Raw genomic sequence first — 11,371 nt, forward strand, 5'->3', positions numbered from 1 at the left:
TATTAAAAAAAAGAAAAAAAAAAAAAAAAAAAAAAGGAGAATTAAGAGATGACAGGCTGAAACTGCCTACTTTCCTTTCAGTGTCAGAAGACATAAATAGTTTTACTCTGCAGTGGTTTCTGATTGAATATCTTTTTGAAGTAATGATAGCTATAATTTAAAGCAACAGTTACCATATTTTCTTCTCTCTGTGACATTCTTTGATGCCCCAAGTATAAATCTGCTTAAAATACCTATAGCTATGCCTGGGTATACTATCAGGATTTTTGGAGGTTCTGCTGCTAATTGCCATCATATGTACCTAATATCACAAACATAACTGCCTAATGACAACATTGCTGCAAATACTTTCTTGACATGAGAAGAAAAGTAAATTCAGAAGTGCACATTAAGTTTAAATTGTTTGTTAAGACTAAAACTTTTTCAAATAAATTATTTTTAATTAACATAAATAGCGCTCCAGGGCTGCTTGGCCCCAGCCATGTATTCAGCTGTTAACAGGTATGATATTATGATCTAACACAGCATAAGAAAATCACTGACTTTTAAGGGCAATTACAAAAATATTTTGCTTATTTACAAAAATAATTCCAGACTTTGTTATTGCCTCACAGAAATATGTATCTACTCAGTACAGCAGATTATTTTTCCTCCAAAACAGCTGATGCTACTTGAAAAAAAAGTATATATACATATAATCCAAGGTAAATGGAGGCTCATGGTCATCTTTATTCACCAATTCTGTTAAAATTTTCTCTATCTGCAATTCTGTTAAACAGTTCCCAATTTCTATTCTGTACTACTGCAGAGTCTCTGAGTCTATACACTTTATAGAATAAATAGTCAGTATTACCCTGGTGTGCTATGTAAAATAGTGGAAATAATGCATGAAATACTAGGCATTTTTTATCATTTTCTGTTTTAATAATAATACCTTAATTATTTGAATGAGTTGTCATGTTTACCTTTTGGCATAAAGGAATAGAAATTATTGGAAAACAAAAACTACCAACAACCTACTACAGAGGCACCTCCTTCAGGTTTCAGGACAAAGTAAGGCAAACCAACTCGGAGAAGAGTATTTTCGTAGATGGGAAAGAAGCTGGGCAGATGGTATAGAACAACAGGAAAGATAAAATTAATTATGATAATACTGTAGAGCCCATCAAGATGGATGCCACAGCCAGCCACAGTTTTTGCAGTTTATTGTTGAGTACACTTTTTCTGATTCTGTGTTCTTTGTCTTAGTAGGACATACTCTGCATTTTTATGACCTGATGCTTTTTCCTAATTACATGAAGTTCAAATCCATGGTAGCTCCACTGACTTCAAAAGTAAATGTATAACTTTGTAAACAAGGTAGGTCAGAAACAAGGAGCAATTTTGCTGCAGCAGCATACCGCAGGGCCCAGTTTCTTTACCTTCCTTGATAACTAAAAGACAAGAAAATTTGTGGTAGTGTCACTATGACTCTCACAAACACTCCAGCTCTCCAGTGCCTCTCATCCTCAGTCACAACAGAGCAACAGCAGAATAATACTCCTACTTGATTTGGCAGTGTAATTAGTAATTCTCATGCACAGCATTGGAGAAGTCGGGCTTGCACTTCTAGAGTATAAAATTACTGATAAACAATTCTCCCTTTCCCCAGCTATCAGATGTAACTGAGATATGGAGGGATGAGGTTTCAGCTTCATGGCCCTGTTCCTGGACTCTGGCCTTTCACAGTATGCAGACTCATGGCCTTGCCACTCAGGGAGTTGATTTCTTCAGAAATTCTTCAGAGATTCAAAGTGCAGATAGGACAGTGCACGAAGTCCTGTGCCTGAACCGGTTGCAGACAATTCAAGTAAGTGGATGGGAATGTATTTAACTGCTTTGTTTGCTTCTAACCAGCGTGATAAGTCAAGGACTGCTTTTACTGTTTGGAAAAGAAATCATTCATCCAGCTCTGAAAACCCCACTTTGAAGATTCTCAATCATCAGTCCTGCTCAATAGCAAGGTAAGGTAAGTGTCAGCTTCAAGATTACAGGTAACAGTGAGCAGGTTTTGGTGTCTCCTGGTACCTTCTTGATCTATCTATCTTGAGAAAGCAGTGGAGAGAATGGTGTCAGCCAAGACCTCAGGTTAAAGATGATCTGACAATGTAATAGTAAACTGAGGTTCACGGATGGCCTAATCCCTCTGGGAGAGGAAAGACTTGTTGGTGCCAGGGAGTGCCCTCCTTGGTACCAGTAAATAATTTAGACTGCACATCAGTGGCTGGGGCAATGTCTTTCTGCAGAGCAAAGAACTGAGCAGGACTTAAACTAAGCATCAACAATGTAGATTCTTATGCTAACAAGAAAGCCTGTCCACATCGGAAAACAGAGCAGTTCAAGTCTGTAAGGAACGATAAAGGATAGTCTGCTATAGTAAATTCAAGCTGCTCAAGTTTTATTTGTTTTTAAGGATATTGTGTGTAACAAACACAGATCTTCAGGAAGACCAACATGTAAAGGTTGCTGACCTTTACACGAGGTATTGCAGATGGTTGCATAAAGTCAACCAGTGAAACCACATCAGAAATGAGACAGTCAGAAAACATTTACAAAAAAGACAATTGTTTGTTGCATTTTTGAGAGGGAAGTTTCAGATGTTTAAGCATCTGCTTGATGAAGGATAACCACCTGCTTGAGCCCAAACTGTCAGAGGGCAGCAGAGCAAAGGCTGCTTGTGCAGCAAGTGGGCAGATGATAAACAAAATGTGCAGCAGTGACTTGGTGGTGTTGTAGGTCAAGGGACAAAAAAGACCGCTGGACGACATGGGAGTCCAGAGCACAGCTGGCTCCTGTGGCCATTTGGGAGACAAAGAAAAGCAATGGATTTCCCAGACGGTAAACATTTTCTGGGAAGGTGTTTTGTGTTGCTTTTTAACAAGCAGTTTCGCTCCAAAATCCTCCTGTTTCTAAACAATATCAGGCACCATCAAAAAGAGCATTTTATCAATCTGTTGTGCATTTTACATCTTGCAACACACATTTCTGACCTGAGAATGGGGTACTGAAATGGCAAAATTGCAGTGATAGCTTTACAAAAATTTACTGTCATCAATCCACATCCAGTGTGGTTTGTCTTAAGGGAGTAGATTGAATAAAGAGTTGTACAGCTGCAATAAAACTGATTACATAAAATCATGGAATGGTTTGGGTTGGAAGGGACCTCCAAATCACCTAGTTCAACCCCCCCTGCCATGAGCAGGGACACCTCACTCTAGACCATGTTGCCCAAGGCTCTGTCCAGCCTGGACTTGAACACTGCCAGGAATGAAGCATTTACCACTTCTTTGGGCAACCCATTCCAGTGCCTTACCACCCTCACAGTAAAGAATTTCTTCCTTATATCTAACCTGAACTTCCCCTGTTTAAGTTTGAACCCATCACCCATATCCTATCACTACAGTTGCTAGCAAAGAGTCTCTCTCCAACATCCCTGTAGGCCCCCTTCAGATACTAGAAGGCTGCTATGAGGTCTCCATGCATCTTGCTCTTCTCCAGGCTGAACAGCCCCAACTTTCTCAGCCTGAATTCATACAGGAGGTGTTCCAGCTGTGAATCACTGATGACTGTGACTATTACACCTTGTCCCTCCAGTGACATATTTAATTCTTTTTGAGTGAGTAGATAGAACAAGCTGGGAAACTTGAAGTTTGGGGGAGCTGACAGCTGTGCCTGCGAAGGTGAGGATGTGGTGCTCTATTCCCCATTTGTACTGTAGCCATTCCCTCAAGTCACACTGCAAGAGACTGCAGTTTCAAGTCAAGAGACTTCAGCTCTCACATGGGCAGAAGTTTATCTGTTTATGATCACAACTTAAATGTTCCAAAATCCTAGCATGTTAAAGAAAACACTTGTGAAAAAACAAGTGTAAAACATGTGTAAAGAAAACACGTTTTAACCATGTAAACATGGTTAAAACCACGTAAACATGGTTAAAATTTTGGGCAAGAATAGTTAAAGAGGAGCAGAAAGAAAACCACCGTGAAAGTTCGGCAGAACCCTGTGACTGAGGTTAACTGCTAACCCGTGGCCAGGAGCCTGCAGCCCTGCCCTTTCTTGTTCAGGAAACGTGTTTCTCAGCTGTTATTGCAGAGGCTGGATGGTGATTTTGTTGAAGGCAATGGGAAGAGTATTTTAAATTAATCAGTATCCAGCCTTATTTCTGCTCCAGGCTAAATGGGAAATTATCCTTTTTTTTTTTTTTTTTTTTAATATTCCTGAAAGTTCTTAAGCCAGCATTGTATGGTTTTCCATGTTATTTCCTTTTGTTCCTATTTAAACATCTGTCTGAAGTAGTGTATCACATACTAATTTGTTCAGAGCTTTTTTTTTTTCTTTTTGGCATGGCTGGGTGTGATTACAGTCTTCAACTTCATTTTCATTAATTTGCTTCATTTATTTGCTTTTGATCTTTTATCGGTCCTTATAGTGTCTGTGTGTGTGACAGCGAGCAAACACACGTGTGCATGCTAACAGGAAAAATCTCTGCCTTTATATTCTTTTCAGAGTCTCTCAACAAACTATGCAGAGCTGACTACTGGGATCTTGGGTAACATCTAATGCTTGTAGGTGGGCCCCAATTCTCAGCACCACGTGGCATCAGCCAGCAGCTTCGGCAGGGTGCTCCCACCGCTCCCCACTGATTACCCACCAGCTTTCCTGCAACTTGAAGTGAAGGGGAGGTCAATACATTATCAGGAGGATGGAACAGAAATCCATGGAGCACAGCCTTGAACTCTGAGTTTACAGGACAGCATAAGTGTGTCCCCAGTTTTAACTATTTAGAAGAACTGTCCTACAGCAATAATTGAGCACTGAGTGGTTCCATAGATGTTAATATACTGTAAACAAATAGTTATGCAGTTTTGACAGGAGCTTTGTGTAAGCAATTGATCTTGACAAGATATGGTAGGTAAAAGAAACGTTAATAACTGCAGCCAAATGAACTAGAAATGTTTTAATAGAAAAGTGTATCACCTAGTTTAGCAGTGTGTTGGTTGCTCTCAGTTGGACTTGATTTGAGATATAATTAATATTATGACTTTGAATATTACCTAATAAACTAATTGTTAATTCCTTTGATAAAAAGAACAGAGGGCTCAGAAACATGTTGTTCACTGAAGCTACTTCTATTTTAAATTGGTATTTTTCTGTGGTTTACCAAAAGTGAAATGTGGAGTCTTTTTATTTTGCTTTACTTCCACTTGGACCCAAATGAAAATCCCCCTCCTTTGCCTGTTTGGAGGCTGTAAAAGAGGGTGAAGCCACAGTGCTTTGATCCCAACCAGCCTGGTCCTGTGGCTGGAGTCACTCTCAGCCACCACAACTGTATGGTCTGAAACAGCCTCCCTCTTGTTGTTCTCATATGCAGCGATCTTTTAGGCTTTCTTCAGGATAAGAATATGCCAGATCATAAGTCTCAGTGCTGGAAAGCTCTGGGTGAGAGAGCCTGCTGTCCTCAGAACACTGAGAGGATGGTGGCTGTGGTCAGGGATCATGCTCAAGCAGGACTCCTTCCAGCTTGGGACAGGAGCTGTGTACTACCCATGTATTTCAGATAAGACTCAAAAAAACCTGTTGGAAGCAGTACTTCTGTGTGCTGCGTTTCTGCTACTCCAACTTGCAGGTGTGCAGAGCTGGTTGTTGTGGTAAGGGGCTATTGTCCGGCTTTTGACATCAGCAGTTGTTTAGTGTTTCTCCAGGAGCAGCAGTTCAAGCATTTCCTGTGACACACTCTTGGTGTTGTGGAATCCTCAGCCTACAGGAAGAGCTGTAAATGTATGTATTACAAATTTAAATAAATATGCAAGTAGTACTTTTCAGGGTCGCTGCTGGCAGCAACACTGATCTGTGATTACTGCAGGCTCTGGGGGCATCATGGTGAGACGAAGGCACAACCCTGAGCATTGTCCAGGACACAGGAGCTGCTCAGCTGCTGAGATTCAGCTCTGAAGTGCCCTGCTTGTCTTCTGCACAGGGACACATCTATTTGCTTCTCTTGCATTACGTTGTCTTCGCTCCTGATACCATAAGCACAGTGACACAATGGTGGCAGAGGATGTGTTTCACCTTTCCTTTCATTCCTCATCCCCCCTATCATAGAGTGTGTTGATACATGTGTTTTGCCTAGATTATTTCCTGTAATGTTGGAGGGTAAAGCTCTCCATCACGTGTCATCGTTGTCTATAATTACTGTTCTGTCATTGTCCTGGAGAGGAGCTGCTTCTGTCACCCCATCATCAGCTTTCTTCTTATCTTTTTGAAGCTTCACTTTCTCTTGTAGGTAACCAAGCACAGACTGATGATAAACTCTGTGATGTTTTTTGATCTTTCCCCTCATACCCTTGGATCTTACTCACCAATCTTCCTTGCCTTTCTGTCATTGCTAATAAATTTTCTTTCTGTTAATGTTATCTGTGTGTTAATATCCCTACAGGAAAAGATAGCGTAGTAGCAAATACCAATCCTAGAGTCAAGAGGCATCACATATGTTTGGCCAGTGTGTGTATTTTTAGCAATGGCAGTCCATGCAAGTTTTCTAGGTATACATCTTCCCACAAAAAAACATGTTTAATGGGCAGTTAAATGGAATGACAAATGAGATGTTGCTCTTATTTAGTAAAAGGTTTGTGTTTATCAAATAACTTTTATTGTTCTGTGCTGCAGATGGATTAATACATCAAAAATGCTCTATGGTCAATAAGATGCATTCCTGCCCTGCTTTGTTCTTGTTTCTCATGCAGTGTTTTATAATAGTCCCTGTTATTCCTTTTTCTTGACATATTTTATATAAATATTATAGAAATATGTTTGATTTGTACCATCTCATCTAGAACCTTTTAAAATTCCTTCTTAAACTAAAAGCATACCACTGCTTGAAGAAAAATAAGCACAGTACCCTTATCACTCTGGTACTGTTTTCTTCTAAAATATCTCCCATTTGGAAGTCTTTACTGTAATAACTGGGATATGAGCACAAAGGCTGGAATTTTCCCAAATAAGAAAGCTTTAAGCCATAATTTCTTAGTACAAAAGCTTCTTTTTTGTTAAATTATATATAAGTATTTTCAGCAGGACCTCCTACGCACAAGTATGCAGTGAGCACTCCCTTTTGCAATATCAGCTGAAAAGTATACCTTCTACACCATTTATATTAATGTCACTGTTACAAACAAATCCTGCCTTTTTTTCAATCCTTTTTTTCAGGGGGTGAGCCAGAGGTATATATAGTCAGAGATACATGCCCTAAATGTGTATCTGCTTTTTATTTCCAGGATCACCACTCTTTGGTCTCACTTACCTCTTGTAATGCTGTGCAGGAATGCAAGCCATGTATTGCAGTTTGGATAACAGCACAGGTTGGACATGAATGCATCTCACAATCTGTAGATTTCCCACGTAAATGGGGATGTACATTTCCTTTCAATCTTGGGGCTGCCAACTTTGCAGACTTGGGGTCTATCCTTTTTTGCCCCCTTCTCCATCTTTACATCCATATTAAGAAGTACGAAATCCATCCCACTCTTGAAACGGAAAAGCTGCTGCTGTAACGTGTAACTAACGGCTACAGCTGAGATTTTTCAGACTAGATTTCAGTGGGATTTGGGTGCCTAACTGCCCTAAATTCTTTTGGAAATCCCAGTCTAATAACCCAAAGGGAGTGTAAGGTACAAAACCTGCCTTTTGTGAAACAATTTTCCTTTTCATTTTGCACCTCTCACCTAGGCCAGCCAGGACACAACGTCTCAAGCAAACAAGAAATGGCATTTCCAGCCCCCCTGCTCACAAAGGAACACATTTCTTCACCACCCCCAGCAGCACTGGTGCCCACTAGCTCCGGAAGAAGAAATCTGATGATCATGCCGCTGCTCGGGTCAGTAGCATGTTACACTGCCTACGTTTTCTTTTGAGCTCTCTGAAATATGTTTTGCCTTACCATTGGCAGTATTCCTAAAACACTGATGAGACTGCAATTACTAAGCACTTTATAGCTCTAGTCTGTGTAAGTTAGGTGGGTTTTTCTGTGAGTTTCCCATGAAATTTTTGTAAAGGGTGTGTAAGAAATGCCTGATCCAATGAAGAAAATACCAACTGATATATTTGCTTTTCGGCATATATACAGAGTTTAATTTAGCACAGAGAAGCAACTGAGAATCAAGTATTGTTATGGTAAAACACTTCCTTTCATCTGGAGTTATATGTGATCCCATAATAAATCCAAATGTGCACGATTGTTTGTTAGAAAGTGAAAATTTTAATTAACAGTGTGGTTAGAACTGAGTTTCAGTTTCTGCCATTATCTCAGTATATTGGGGTTTGTGTAACATGAGCATTCAGAAGCAAAACTTGCATGAAATCTTCCAACTGTGAATGCCTTTTGCCTGTAAGTATTTGGTGTGAATCTCTGGAAACTTGTTAAGTCCCTAGGGGGATAAGAATTCACAGATCTAACTAACCCTGTGGGTCATGTTATCACACAGATTAACTATTCTCAACCAATTTCTGAAATTCATTAGGCAGTTAAGGCTTTCTATCAACATTAGTAATGTGTACTTTCTTTTTCTACCTATTTGTCCTTAAATACGTTTATTAGGTCCCTGGCACACAGTGGCCCTCCTTCCTCTTATTAATCAGCTTCTCGCATGTCCCTGAAGAAGCATCTCAATTTTACATGTTCAGCTAATTGTTCTTCTAATTATTCCTTTTCTAAAGGAGTCAGTACACAGCACCACAGGCTTTAATATATAGTCCTCTTCCACAATATTGTGTTTGGAGAAATGGTATCAACTATTTTTTCAACCCAGATAAAGCTTTATGTTTTGTAGAATAAAATAAAAGGTGTAATGTTTCCCAGAAACCAACAATGCCAGTGATTGATTGTAGTATAGAATTAACTTAATAAAGCCAGGATCCTGTAGGAAGTCATCAAAAGTCACATTCATCAGAACAAGGATGTTTATATCTGAGCCTCAGATGAGGTCTTTCCTGCTTTAATTGATGTACACCAGGGTCAACGGTTGCATATGAAGGTGGCCATCACATTTGGGGTGAACCCTATAGCTATGTATTGTTATGAAAGTAAAGCCTCATGAAAGAGTTGCCTATGAACAAAAGAATAGAGGAGGCTCCCTGTGTCATTAAAGTCGCATCACCTGTTAATACAGACACTACATCCTGTAATGTCCAAAATGAATTTATCAAGTCGATCTGAAAGCAAACAAGAGCTTTATTTAGTGTTCGTGGGAGTTGGGTAATTTTGGGGGGTTTCTTGGGGTTTTTTTCTGGTTGGTTGGTCGGTTGGTTGGTTAGTTTGGGAACTTGTTCTGTCACAAAACCTCCCTATTCTGATGGTTTAGGACTTTCTTTAGGTTTCCAGGTATTTGTGGTTTGCTTGCATACACTTCTCCTTATGCCAACACTGTCCTATAATTTCTGGACCGTAAACAGAAATACCAGCTGCAGGATAAACTGAATTTACTGGCTCTGTGGTAAGGAACAGGTTGAAATACCCCTGGGTATGAAGAGAAGGTGCCTGGGAGGATGGTCCAGGCCATCCTTGCTCTTATACCTATAAAAACATCTCTGAAGGAAAGTTACAAGCTGCCCCAAGCAGCTAGGGCATATTTTTCTCTTCCAGAAAGCTTCTGCAAAATGATAGTCTGCTCTTACACCAAACCATTTAATAAGTTTAATTAAATGAAAGCTTATGATAATTAAACCAAAAGCCTAAGGGCTCTGTTCTGCGAGGACTAACTTCTTGCATAAGACCAATTTCCATATAATTTAGACAACAAAATAGCGGAACAGTGCTCTGCCATCTAATTTATATGAAATTGGTATTCTCCAACCCAGATTTATATTGCACTGTAAATACACTTCTTGCATCTCAGCAGAAGTGAGACAGCTCTTGTACAAGTATTGAAACAGGAAAGAAACAAAAGATTTTTAAAAGAGAACCCCCCTTTAAAAGAAAAAGAAAAATTAATGCACAAATTAAAACTGTGATCTGATAAACTGCATGAAGATCTTTAAACAAATTCTCTAACATAGCTGGTACTTGTATATTCTTCTTTCATAACAAATTTGCATATTTACTACTTCTGGGTGTTTTCTTGAGGTAATGTTTGTGATCAGTGCTAGAAAAAAACTCACGCTCCGTATTTTGGAATTCCTTGCTGTCTCCCTGAGTGTCCCAAAGGAACAGTACTGTGCATTATCTCCTCCGCCACCTGTATTTTTATTGCACTTCAAAACAAAGCTCCAGTACTACAAGGAATGCATGGGGCCTGATTCTTCACTACCTTACTCCAACTTTGCACAGCCCACAGCAGACTAAGCCATTCCTCTTGCTTACAACTGAACTGGTGGGGAAGGTCCCCAGCCCTCCCCACCAGTGTGGTAGAATAGTGCTTTTCGGTCCTCTCCCAGGCATCTACGGCAGACACAGGCACTAGAAACATAGGTAACCCATATGGAGGGGGAACACGGTCCTTTTCTGTTCTCCTCTGCTCCCATGTGCAGCACAGTTCATAACGGAGACCTTGGTATTTGGTGGCTTCATTGCTGAAGCTGCTGGTTTGGGTGTTTGGGTTGGGGTTTTAATATTATTTCTAAATAGACTCGAATTGGTAAGTCCCCCTTACAGAGGAAGGTTCATTTTGTGCCAGTTTTTCCAAAGGAAGACAGTAGTCCCACACTACGGGAAGCTCTAGGTCTGATAGCTGTAGAAAAGGGAAAAGCAAATGCTTCTGTGCACTGCTACTCCCTATTAGATGCTAGTGATTAATTGCTCAGGGTTAGAAGATAACCAGGTCAGAGCCTTATGAGATATACGCTTCCCACTGACACTCAAACAGTAGCCACCCATATCTAAAGTCTACTTGTAGAAGTAATAGGGAGACACCATCTCTTGTAAAGTAAATGTGTTTATCATTATAGTTTATATGCCCATCCTTCTATTTCTAAACCTTCAAGACACTGTCACAACGCTGACCTGCTGTTTCAGTTGTGCTACAGGGTAAATACAAAGCCCAGAGGTTAAGACTGAGTCCAGATGAGCCAGAATTATTCCTTGTAAGACAATGCATCTGGAAGATCTCACCCTGTTGATGACTGCTTTACCTATCAGTGGGCTTCAACTAAAGCACACAGAGCAGCGTTGCATCCTGATGGTCATTTTTGACAGCACTGAATGAGGAAACCTATTTTCTCTATGATCTTCAAAAGTGACTTACAAAATATCCAACATATTCAAAGTCTATGACCTTTTCCTCCACGCACAGACTTTGGCGCAGTGATCTGTGTCGCTGTGGCCTTAAGGCCAGATTACTAC

General features: G+C 40.0%; 1 long non-coding RNA gene across 1 annotated transcript; it reads left to right on the forward strand.

Moving 5' to 3' along the window:
* Nucleotides 1–5,764: 5,764 nt before the first annotated feature.
* Nucleotides 5,765–8,279, forward strand: LOC136005707 (uncharacterized). The gene is made up of 3 exons (XR_010608845.1): nucleotides 5,765–5,817; nucleotides 7,314–7,397; nucleotides 7,765–8,279. It is a non-coding gene; the product is annotated as an uncharacterized LOC136005707 (long non-coding RNA).
* Nucleotides 8,280–11,371: the final 3,092 nt, after the last annotated feature.

Source organism: Lathamus discolor, chromosome Z (genome assembly GCF_037157495.1).
Source record: "Lathamus discolor isolate bLatDis1 chromosome Z, bLatDis1.hap1, whole genome shotgun sequence".
Classification (NCBI taxonomy): Eukaryota; Metazoa; Chordata; class Aves; order Psittaciformes; family Psittacidae; genus Lathamus; species Lathamus discolor.